Source organism: Petaurus breviceps, unplaced genomic scaffold (genome assembly GCF_028583685.1).
Source record: "Petaurus breviceps papuanus isolate PSGF00001 unplaced genomic scaffold, PetGlider_PUasm1.0 183, whole genome shotgun sequence".
NCBI lineage: Eukaryota > Metazoa > Chordata > Mammalia > Diprotodontia > Petauridae > Petaurus > Petaurus breviceps.
In genome coordinates, this window is record NW_027185791.1 from 26,387,646 (window position 1) to 26,399,692 (window position 12,047).

The 12,047-nt window shown below is 36.1% G+C and overlaps 1 pseudogene; it reads right to left on the reverse strand.

Annotated features, from left to right (window-relative positions):
* Positions 1–4,390: 4,390 nt before the first annotated feature.
* LOC138161019 (nucleoside diphosphate kinase B pseudogene) lies at positions 4,391–5,045 on the reverse strand (annotated as a pseudogene).
* Between the last annotated feature and the right edge of the window lie 7,002 nt (positions 5,046–12,047).

The window sequence follows — 12,047 nt, forward strand, 5'->3', positions numbered from 1 at the left end:
TGCCCTGATGTTTTAAAACCAGAGGGCAAAATAGACGTTGAAAGAATCCACTGATCACCTCCTGAAAAAGATCACAAAAAGAAAATTCCTAGGAATATTATAGCCAGCTTCTGGAATTCCCAGATTAAGGAGAGAATATTACAAGCAGCCAGGAAGAAACAATTTGGATATTGTGAAAACGCAATCAGAATAACCCAGGATCTGGCAGCTTCTACACTGAGAGAACGAAGGGATTGGAATATGATATTCTGGAGGTCAAAAAAGGTGAGATTAAAACCAAGAGTCACCTACCCAGCAAAACTGAGTATCATGTTTAAAGGGAAAATATGGTCATTCAGTGGAATAGAGGAATTTCAGGCATTCTTGCTGAAAAAATCAGAGTTTAATAGAAAATTTGACATTCAGATACAAGAAGCAAGAGAAGAATAAAAAGGTAAATAGGGAAAATAAATCATAAGAAACTTATCAAAGTTGAACTGCTAACATTCCTACATGGAAATACAATAATTGTAACTTATGAAACTTTTCTCAGTTTATGAAGGGAATAGAAATATATATGAGTGTATATGGGCATATGAATACGTATGTGAATTTGTGTATATATGTTTGCAGCTATACATAGATAGAGGACACAGGACCAATTTAACGGGAAGGGATGATACTTAAAAGGTTAAATTAAGCGGTGAGAGAGGAATATAATGAGAGGAAATGGGGAGAGACAATTGGGGTAAAGTATCTCATATAGAAGACACAAGAGAAAATGGTTACAATGGAGGGGTGCAATAGGAAGGCAAAAAGGAGTGGGTCAACCTTATTCCCATTGAATTTCATTTGGGGAGGGAATGAAATACACACTAAATAGTGTATCTCACTCTCCAGGAATGTAGGGGGCTAATGGGGATGAGAGGGGGGATGATGGAAGGGAGGGCAGGCTGGGGGCGAGGGAAGTTGGAACCACGCACTTTTGAAAATGGATGGGATCAAAGTAGAGTATAGAACAAGTGGGAAGTGGGATAGGAGGGAGGGAAATATAGTCAGTCTTTTACAATATATCTACTATGTTATTGTTTTGCATTAGCCACACATGTACTACCTTTACTGAACTGCTTATCTTCCCAGTAAGGGTGGGTGAAAAGAGAGGAAGGGAATGAATCTGGAATTCAAAGTTTTAAAATCAAATTCTCATATATATACATATGTATATATAATTATTATTATTATTGGTGATATTTTACATGTCATTGTGAAATAAGATATACAGCCATTGGGGCATAGAGATCCACTCGAAAAGTTGAAAGGTGTATGGGAGAAAATATGAGAGAGAGAGCAGAATGGAGGAGGGGATATCCTGTGGGACTGCTATTTTGGGGCGGTGGCTTGGGGAAAGACAGGGAAAAATTTGTAACTCAAAATCTTGTGGAAATGAATGATGTAAATCAGAAGTTAATAAAACTTTTGAAAAATAAAGAATACACGATGAAAAAAAGCAAATATGTTTTAATTGATATACAGAATAAATAAACAATATTGTTGGGCTAATGTTCAATTTGTAAAATAAAAAAAATAATATAAAGTGACCTCTTTTCTTGCCCATTCATGGGAAGAACAAGGGAATAAATTGAAATAGGATGAAATCTAGTTTTATATTAGAAAGCATTTCCTGACAATGTGACATGTGAAATCTGAAATGAATTTTAAAAGGAGATTACAGAGTGAGTTGATGTTGGGAATACCACCTCCAGCTTTGATAGATACAGTTTTGAATAGAAGTATTGGGAGAGAAAAGGTAATCTTGCAAATTATTTTCTGTAAATAATAATGAATTCATTACCTTTTCTCTAACGGACAATTGATATGAAGAAAGAATTGCCTTAAACAGCTGTGTTTTTTCCTATTGTTTTCATACTATTTTCATATATTGTTTGCCTCTTTCTTTTCATCCACAGAAAAATGGATTGACCCAAAGTTAAGAAAATGTAAATGCAAATTTAAATAAAGAAAATTGTGCATTATGAAATATAAATATTCATTTGCTCTTGTATATAAGCAAAGCATGTAGCATTTGTCTTTATTTTTGTATTCTGTTGGTGACAAACATCATGAGCTTTATTTTTAAATTTATTTTTGTTTTCAGTTCCAAATTATCTCTCTCCTTCCACCTCTCCTCTGACCCATTGAAAATACAAGAAATGCAATGCTCCTTATATAAATGAAGTCATGTACCACACATTTCCACATTAGCCGTCTTCTTGGGGGAAAAGAAGGAAAAAGGAACAACTATATATACACATACACTTTCCATATCTCCTTATCTACTTGCCTACATCTCCACCTGGTTTCAGTTGCGACCATCTCGAACTTAGCACCATTCAACACACAATTTATTATTATTCCCTCAAAACATATTCCCCCTTGCGATGATTCTGTTGTTATCACTAGTACTATCAAACTTGGTCAGTTTAATTTTAAAGCAGGGTGTTAACCAACTTTCAGTCTTCTATTGCTATTACCTATCATATCTAATCAATGTGTGTAACAAAAAGGGAATTACTATGTGAAAGGTATACCTGGAACTGAGTCATAAATGTGTGTAAATGGGCTATCGCGTATGTAAAAAAAAATTGGGATGAGTTCCAATTGCAATACTTCAGCTCATATAAAAAGAATGTTATGTGAAATGATGATGATCTCCTATGTCTGGGTCCATAAATCCTTCTTGCTAGTCATCAATTGGCCTCCATGCCAGGCAACTGTTGTACTCCTTCATTCTATATGAAGTCTTTTTCTCCATCATCCACACTTTATTGTTGGCTTTTAATAATTCTAATCCATGAAGATATTACCCACACATTTCTTTTACCTGTGATGGTCCTTAAGACCTGGGTTTCTCACTTTAGCTCCTGCTGAATGGGAAGAGTGTTTTCTGTCTTTTGGAAGACAATATTTCTCCTTTCTCTGAGTATCACCCTACAACACCATGTACATAGAATAAATTGGCTCCATTTAATTTTGGTGGTTACTAGATTTTATGTCTGTGAAATTCAAAGGCATAAGATTTCAGAGGAGCAACAATTAGTGAGCAGTGTTTAGATATTGACCGCTTTTTATTAGCAGGCAATAGGAGACGAATTTCTTTTCTCTCTTCTAATCTCTCTTCCTTCTCTGCAGAAAGAAAATTAAAAAAAAAAGATTATTCCATTTTTCTGTTAAAGATAGGTACTTTAGAATAGAAACAGGACTTGTGCTGAGCTCTGGCTCCTACAACCTCCAATTCAAGTAAAGGAGATTCTGAACAAACTTTGCATTTACAGAACCCACAAAGTCACATAGAGAAGCTAAACTCCTTCTGAGGACAGCCCAGCAGGTCAGCAGGGAGCAGCCAGTGCAGCCCTCTGCAAGCCGACCCCAACACCCCCCCCTCCTGCTAGCCCAACATTTTAGCCCTAGGGCAGGCATGACCAGCTGCTGGCTGGAGGGACCTCAGATCACCAACAGCTGTGACAGTGTCCAGAATTATGAACCCATAGATGCTAAGGACAAAGTGAGATGACAGGGCATTGTGGACTTTGGGATTCAGTAGTTGGGAGTGTGGTAAGCCTTTATCCTCTGGAGGGAGCAGCCCCTGAGGTGCCTTATTCAGCCGCTGCCACATTGCAGCTTCAGCTCCTGGCCTGCAGAATGTAGGGGGACTAAGCAATGAGTCTGAGGGGTAATCAATCTTGCTTTAACCTGCTTGGATCTGGATTGCAATCTAGGGTGGAGGTCCTGGGGTGTGTGAACAGCTTGGCAGAGTGTGTGGATGCTTCAGAGAAGGCACCCAACTAATACCATCAGCAGCTGAGAAAGACCCAGCATTTAGTACAAAGATCCCCTATCTGGTAAAAAAAAAGTCCTACTGTGACAAAAAAGCCCAAAACTACAGTAATTGAGTGGCAACATGACTAAACAAGGAAAGCAAAGCAAACAGAGGAATGAAACATTAGACTCCTATTTTGGGGACCAAAAGGATCAAAGCAGGGAACAGGAGGAAGACAATGAAAACAGAAATCCTGAAGCAAAATCTTCCAAGAAAAATAGAAGCTGGTTACAGGCCATAGAGAAGTTTTAAAAGGATTTTGAAAACCAAGGAAGAGAAGTGGAAGAAAAATTGGGAAGAGAAATGAGAATGATGCTAGAAAGTTATGAAATCAGAGTCAACAACTTCACTGAAGAAAATAACACCTTAAAAAATAGAGTAACTCAAATGGCAAAAGAGGCTCAAAAAGGCAATGAGGAGAATCATTCCTTCAGAATTAGATTGGAGCAAATGGAAGCTAGTGACTTTATGATATATCAAGATACTATTTTTTTGCCCCTTATTTCCAAGGCTTTATTGAACAGGATTACAAGATTTTTTTTTTAGAAAATGATGGTTCCAATTCCTTTCAATCCTCTGGCATGAAATGTTGTATTCAGGGATGGAGACATACATACACATACACACGCATAACACAGCTACTAAAAGGAGTAGATACAGTATATACCCCATTTTAAAAACCCTTATTCATAGACCCAGTCATGAGCACAAGCCTTATAATCAACTAGTTCTTCTGGCTTAAACCACAGGCTGATCTCCTTCTCAGCACTTTTTACAGAATCACTGCCATGAATGATGTTCCTGACAACTTGAATGCAGAAGTTCCCATGGGCTTGGAATCAGCTGGGTTGGTCTCTCCCAGCATCACTCTGCCTGTCTTCACCACATTCAAGCCATCCCAAAGCATGGCTGCAACAGGCCCCTAGTTCATATATTTCACAAGCCCAGGGAAAAAATGACCTGTCTTCAGGTCAACATAGTGCTGTTTCAGATGTTCCTCTGAGGCCCTAAGGAACTTCATGCCCACAAGATGGAATCCCTTCTGCTCCCCGACCAGGCCCCTCTGGACGCCGTTGGGCTTGATGGCAATGAAGGTGTGCTCGGTGTTGGCCATGGTCCAGGGAAGATCGGACGGGAGCAGGAGAAAGAGGAGTCTATGTCTGCATCAGAGAAGGAGGCTGGAGCCCCAGGAGTCTGCACTAGTATCAAGATACTATTAAACTGATGCAAACAAATGAAAAAATAGAAGGCAATGTGAAATATCTCATTGGGAAAACCACTGACCTGTAAAATAGATGCAGGAGAGAGAATTTAAAAATTATTGGACTACCTGAAAGCCATGATCAAAAAAAGAACCTAGAAATAATATGCAAGAAATTCTCAAGGAAAATTGTGCTGAAATTTTAGAAACAGAAGGCAAAATAGAGGTTGAAAGAATCCACCAATCACCTCCTGAAAATGATCCTCGAAAGAAAACTCGGAGGAATATTATAGCCAGGTTCTGAATTTCCCAGTTCAAGGAGAAAATATTACAGAAAGCCAGGAAGAAACAATTTGAATTCTGTGGAAATACAATCAGCATAACAGAAGATCCAGCAGCTTCTACGCAGAGGGATCGAAGGGCTTTGAATATGATATTCTGGAGGGAAAAGGAGCTGGGATTAAAACAAAGAATCACCTTTCCAGAAAAACTGAGTATCGTGTTTCAGGGGAAAATACGGTCATTGAGTGGAATAGAGGAATTCCAAACGTTCTTGATGAAAAAACCAGAATTGAATAGAAAATTTGACATTCAGATACAAGAAGAAAGAGAAGCATGAGAAGGTAAACAGGGAAAAGGAATCATAAGGAACTTATCAAAGTTGAATTATTTACATTCCTACATTGAAAAATGATAATTGTAACTTATGAAATTTTTCTCAGTATGAGAAAAATTGAAGGGAATATAAATATAAATTTATGTGTGTATGTATATATGTATATATACATATACATATATATAGGTGGGTATATGGGCATATATATACATATGTGAATGTGTGTATATATGTGTACAGGCATACATAGATAGAGGGCACAGGACCAGTTTAATGGGAAAGGATGATACTTAAAATGTAAAATTAAGAGGTGAGAGAGGAATATAATGAGAGGAGAGAGGGAGAGACAGATTCAGGCAAGCTACATAGAAGAGGTAAGGGAAAATATTTTCGAACAGGGGGAGAACAGGAAGTGAAAAGGGAATGGGTCTAATTTGTTCTCATTGAATTTGGCTTAGAGAGGGAATGACATACACACTAACTATGGTATCTCACCCTACAGGAGAGTGGGGAAGGGAAGGGGATGAGAGGGGGGATGATGGGTGGGAAGGCAGGATGGGGGAGGGAAGCTGGAAGCACACACTTTTGAAAAAGGACAGGATCAAAATAGAGAAAAGAACAAGTGGGAGGTGGGATAAGAGGGAGGAAAATATAGTCAGTCTTTTTCAATATATCTACTATGGAAAAGTTTTGCACAGCTACCATGTACAACCTATATTGAATTATTTTTATTCCCAGTAAGCATTGGTGACAAGGGAGGAAGGGAATGAATCTGGTATTCAAAGTTTTAAAATCAAATGTTTATACACACACATACACACACACACACACATACTATTATCAATACTATTTTACATGTAAATGTGAAATAAGGTATATCCGCACTGGGGCATAGAGATCCACTGTGCCCTACTGGAAAGTTGGAGGGGGTATGGGAGAATTTATGACAGAGAGCACATTGGAGGAGGGGATATCTAGTGGAATCGCTATTTTCGGGTGGTGGAGAGGGGAAAATGGGGAGAATATTTATAACTCATAATCTTGCAGAAATGAATGAGGTAAACTAGAAGTTAATAAAGCATTTGATTAAACAAAGAGAAAAATATATTAAATATGTATTTAGGAAAAAAATAAAGATAGGTACTTTCAGCCAAATTCTTTTAGGACAATAATCTGCGAAAGAAACACAGAGTTCATTTAAGACCTATTATTTCAATATTCACCAACATACTCATCAACTGCCAGAAGCATCTCACTTATCCCCTTTGATTCAGCTCTCTATCTTTAAGATGAGATTTAAGATTTAGATGGGTAGAGTGCCCAAGAGGAGTCAGTCATATTCAGTCAATGACTATTGATTAAGCACATATTATGGGTCAGTCAATGGGGCAGTTAGGTATTCCAATGGCTAGAGCATTGGACCTGGAGTCATGAAGATAGGAATTCAAATGCAGCCTCAGACAATAGACATATGGTTCTGAACAAGTCACTTAAACCCTATTTGCCAGTTTCTTATATGTAAAATGGGGTCACACTGGAGAAAAATGTCAAACCACTCTAGTAGCTTTGCCAAGAAAACACCAAAGGCATAGCAAAGCATTAGATCAATTGAATGAATAAACAACAACAGATGTGTCAGTCACTGTACTATATGTTAAGCTTATCACTACCACCTCAGTTGATCATTCTCTCTACAGCCCCTCCAAGATGGACCTTTTGTTTCTTCCTTCTTCCCAACATTCTCTCTGGTGCCAATTAAAAAATATTTTTTTACACTAATGTAAAGTTAAAATGCATACATGACTGCTTCATAAAGAGTAAACCAAATTAGAGGAGCATGGGAGAAATAAATACTCAGATCTATGGATAAGGGAAGATTTTATAATGAAAAAGAAATGGAGTTTCACAAGAGATAAATTGGATGATTTGGATTACTTTAAAATAAATTGTTTTGCACAAACAAAATCAATGCAGTAAAAAGTTAAAAATAAGGAACTGGAAAAATTCCATAAATTTTCTCTTTCAAATACATAGGAAACAGAATGAAATTTGTACAAAATAAAATTTATAAAATAAGAGCTTTTCCTCAAATTTGCAAATTGACAGAGGACATGAAAAAGCATCTTCAAAGGAAGAAACCAAAACTATCAAGTCATATGGAAAAATGCTCTAAACAATAATAATTAGGTAGACATAAGTCAAAGCAAATCAGAGGTACCACTTCACACCCATCAAATTGGGTAATATGATAGAAAATGGAAATAAGAAATGTCAGTGAGGATGTGGAAAAAATGGGATACTAATCCATTGTGGATATATTTCAGAACTGATCAAACCATTCTGTAGAGAAATTTGAAAATATGCTCAAAGGGGCTGTACAACTGCATAATTTACCCCCCCCCAAAAAAAAAGATCTTCATCTACTTTAAGTGGATCAAAGAAAAGAAAAAGGAGGAACATATACAAAAATATGCATAGTTTTTTTTTTTTATTGTGATGGCAAAGAATTGAAACTTATGGTAACTATCACTTGAAAATGACTAAACAAATTGTGAAATATTAATATGATAAATACTATTGTGTTATAATAAAATATTAAGGAGACGATTTCAGGAAAGAAAAAAAAATATCAGACCAACACTGGGAAAGACATATGTGAACTAATATAAAGCGAAGTGAGAACCAGAACAATCTAAATAGTTAATAGCAATATCATAAAGATGACCGTCTGTGAAATATTCAGTAACCCTAATCGATATAATGATCTATAGCAATTCCAAGAAACTTGTGATGGGAAGTAATATTCACCACCAGACAGAGAACAGATGGATTCAGTGTGCAGATTGTAGCATTTTTTTCTTTTCCTTTCTTTTTTTTTAAACCATAACATCACTCACTAAAATGGAAAGATGCTCTCTCTCTCTCTCTCTCTCTCTCTCTCTCTCTCTCTCTCTCTCTCTCTCTCTCTCTCTCTCTCTCTCTCTCTCTCTCATATATATAAATTTAAAATGTCTTTGTCTTTGGCCCTATACACTCTGGATAAATTATATCATGTTTACAGAATTGTATTATGATTCATTAAATTGATAAGCCTGATGGAAAGCATTCATCCAGAAATTCAAATTTTTGCCTACTTTGAAAAAAAGTTATCTAAAATATATTTTAAATCTGAAAATGTATGCCAGAAGCATGAAAATGAATGCAAATTTATTTTTAAAAACTTCAAGCTTATCCTAGAATTCTTGTACCTTTCACTGCAAATACTTACTAATCGTACTGCCAATATATAATCAACATCAAAGAAGGCATCATTTGATAGACTGTTTGATGAATAAATGACTAAATTTTATGCAGCTCATATTGGATACAATTATAATAATGCCACATATCCAAAATACAAAATAAATAATCAAAAACTGTGAAACAAAATAAAGTTTTCATTTATATTTCACTAAAACAAGACATGAATAAGCCTTTGTGTGTGCATGTGCGCGTGAGTGAGTGCGTGTGTGCACTCACATGTGTGTTTATTTGATAAATAGTAACATAAGTACATAAGGAGTAGAACAATATTGTTACACTATATTGACAGCATTAAAAATGCAGATAAATGTAAGGGTGAATTTAGAAAGCAGAAGCTTGACTCAAGATATGCAATATTAACTTCTGTGTATATGTGTATATATGTATATATGTCCATATGCAATTATATTCTAAGCAGCATAATATTGGCAACTTATAGTACTATCATCACACTCTATGTGCTACCACTTTCCAATTTTCCCTGTTAACATCCTAAATTGAATCTAGATCAGTTAAAGAAACAATCCATGAATATATATATATATATATATATATAATGATATATAATGATAAACAGTAGTGCAGTACCTTGAGAATAGATCAATGTTATTGTACCATACATATAATTTTAAAAATAAACCAAATGAACATTAACAATGAAATCAAAAACTTTGTAACAATATTGTGTTACATACACGTATTGAACATACACGTATATATATGCATATACATGTACATATACATATCACCGTGCAATTGCATTCAAAGAAGCAGTATATGGGCAATTTATAGTAGTAAGAAACCACTCCATGTGTAGACACTTCTCCATTTTTCCTGGTAACATTATAAAGTGGATGTAGTTCTGTTGTTCTTTCCTGACCATTTTGATTTACTTTTATTTTGAAGTTGGTAAGTAGTAGAAAATGACCATCATTCTGTAAAAGTTATGGGCCTATATTTCTATTTCTTAAATTTTAGAAAGCCCAGTTTAAATATGAGTATTCCCCTGTTCTTTGAATTGCCCCCATACTTTAGTTGGTTCTATAGATAATATACTATTGTAGGTCAATGCTGCCTCTAAGTCCCATCCTATCTACTTCTCTGGAATGGAATTCACCTTAGTTTGAGGTAAGATTGCATTATTTCTATTCACAATATTTTCACAACCAGTGGCTAACTCAAAAAGAGTTTGTAAGCATGAAAAATATTTTAATTTAATCTGTGTCTAACCCTTCTGTTTATCAAAAAATGCAGTTAAGTCCTCTAATGGCAATGGGCAGTTTATACACACATACACCCTCCTATACATACATATATATCTGTATGTATACATACACACATATATTTCCTTCACTATCCTCATACTGAGTAAAGGCTCATGAGATATAATTATTGTTTTTCCATGTAGGAATATAAATAGTTCAACTTTAATAAGTTCCTTATGATATCTTTTTCCTGTCTACTTTCTCATGCTTCTCTTGTTCCTTGTATTTGAAAGAATTTTCTGTTCAGGTGTTTTTTTTTTTTAACCAAGAATGCCTGAAAGTCCTCTACTTCCTTGAATAACCATATTTTCCCCTGAAACGTTATACTTGGTGTTTCTGGGTAGTTGCTTCTTGATTTTAATCCAAGCTCCTTTGACCTCCAGAATATCATATTCCAAGCCCTTCAATCCCTTAATATAGAGCTGCTAGGTCTTGTGTTATACTAATTGTGTTTCCACTATACTCAAATTGTTTCTTCCGGACTTCTTGTAATATTCTCTCCTTGACCTGGGAGCTGTGGAATTTGGCTATAATATTTCCAGGAGTTTTCTTCTGGGGATCTTTTTCAAGTGGTGATCAGTGATTTTTTTTCAATTTCTCTTTTGCCCTTTGGTTCTAGAATATCAAGGCAATTTTGTTTGATAATTTCTTGAAATATGATTTCTAGGCGCTTTTTTTGATCATGGCTTTCAGGTAGTCCAATAATTTTAAAATTATCTGTCCTGCATCTATTTACCAGGTCAGTGATTTTTCCAATTAGATGTTTCACATTCACATTTTTTCATTTATTTGGATTTGTTTTATAGCATCTTGATTTCTCATAAAGTCAGTAGCTTCCATTTGCTCCAATCTAATTTTGAAGGAATTATTTTCTTCCATGAACTTTTGAAATTCCTTTTCTACCTCACTACTTCTGCTTTTTAAGGCATTCTTCTACTCATTGGCTTTTTGGACCTCTTTTGCCATTTGAGTTATTCTATTTTTAAGGTATTTTTTTCTTCAATCAGCCTGTTGACTCATCTTTCTTGACTTGTTCTTCTTGCATCATTCTCTTTTCTCTTCCCAATTCTCCTGCACTTCTCTTAGTGATTTTCAAAATCCTTCTTGAGGTCTTCCATGGCTGGTGACCAGTTCATAATTTTTTTTTCTTGGAAGCCATTGATGCAGGAATTTTTGCTTTGTTGTCTTCTTCTGGTTCCATGTTTTGATCCTCTCCACCCCCCCCCCAAAAAAAAAAGGATTCTAAAAAAATATGGTGCTTCTTCTGTTTGCTCATCTTGCTAGCCAATTTCTTGGCATTTGAGCTCCTTGCTATGGTAGAACTCTGCTTCCAGAGTGGAGAGAGCTGTGTCCCAAATTTCTGGGCTTTTTGTAGGTGTTTTCAGAACTGTTGTCAGTGCAATGAGGAGGGCACATTCTCTACAGCCTCCATAAGCACTGGCATTCTAGCATTCTTCACTCCAGGATTGGCACCCAATACTATAACCCAGACCCAAACAGGTCAAAATAAGAGCAATTATTTTCTGAATGGTCACTTGGGACCCCTATGGTCCTTTTGCCAGGAGCTCTGGAGGCAGCCATGTAGCAGCAGCTGCACCTACCCTGATGTTGCCACCTCTGTGACCCTGGGTGTGGGGGCCACACTATGCTCTTCTATACAGAATTTCCTACTAACTTTTCACTTTCTCTTTTACATTCATCAGTTGAAAAGTATGGAAACTGCCACTGCTTCCATTTATTCACTTTCCTGAGGTCTGCTCTGATGAATCTTGGCTACCCTGTGTCTGGTACTACATGGCCCACTCT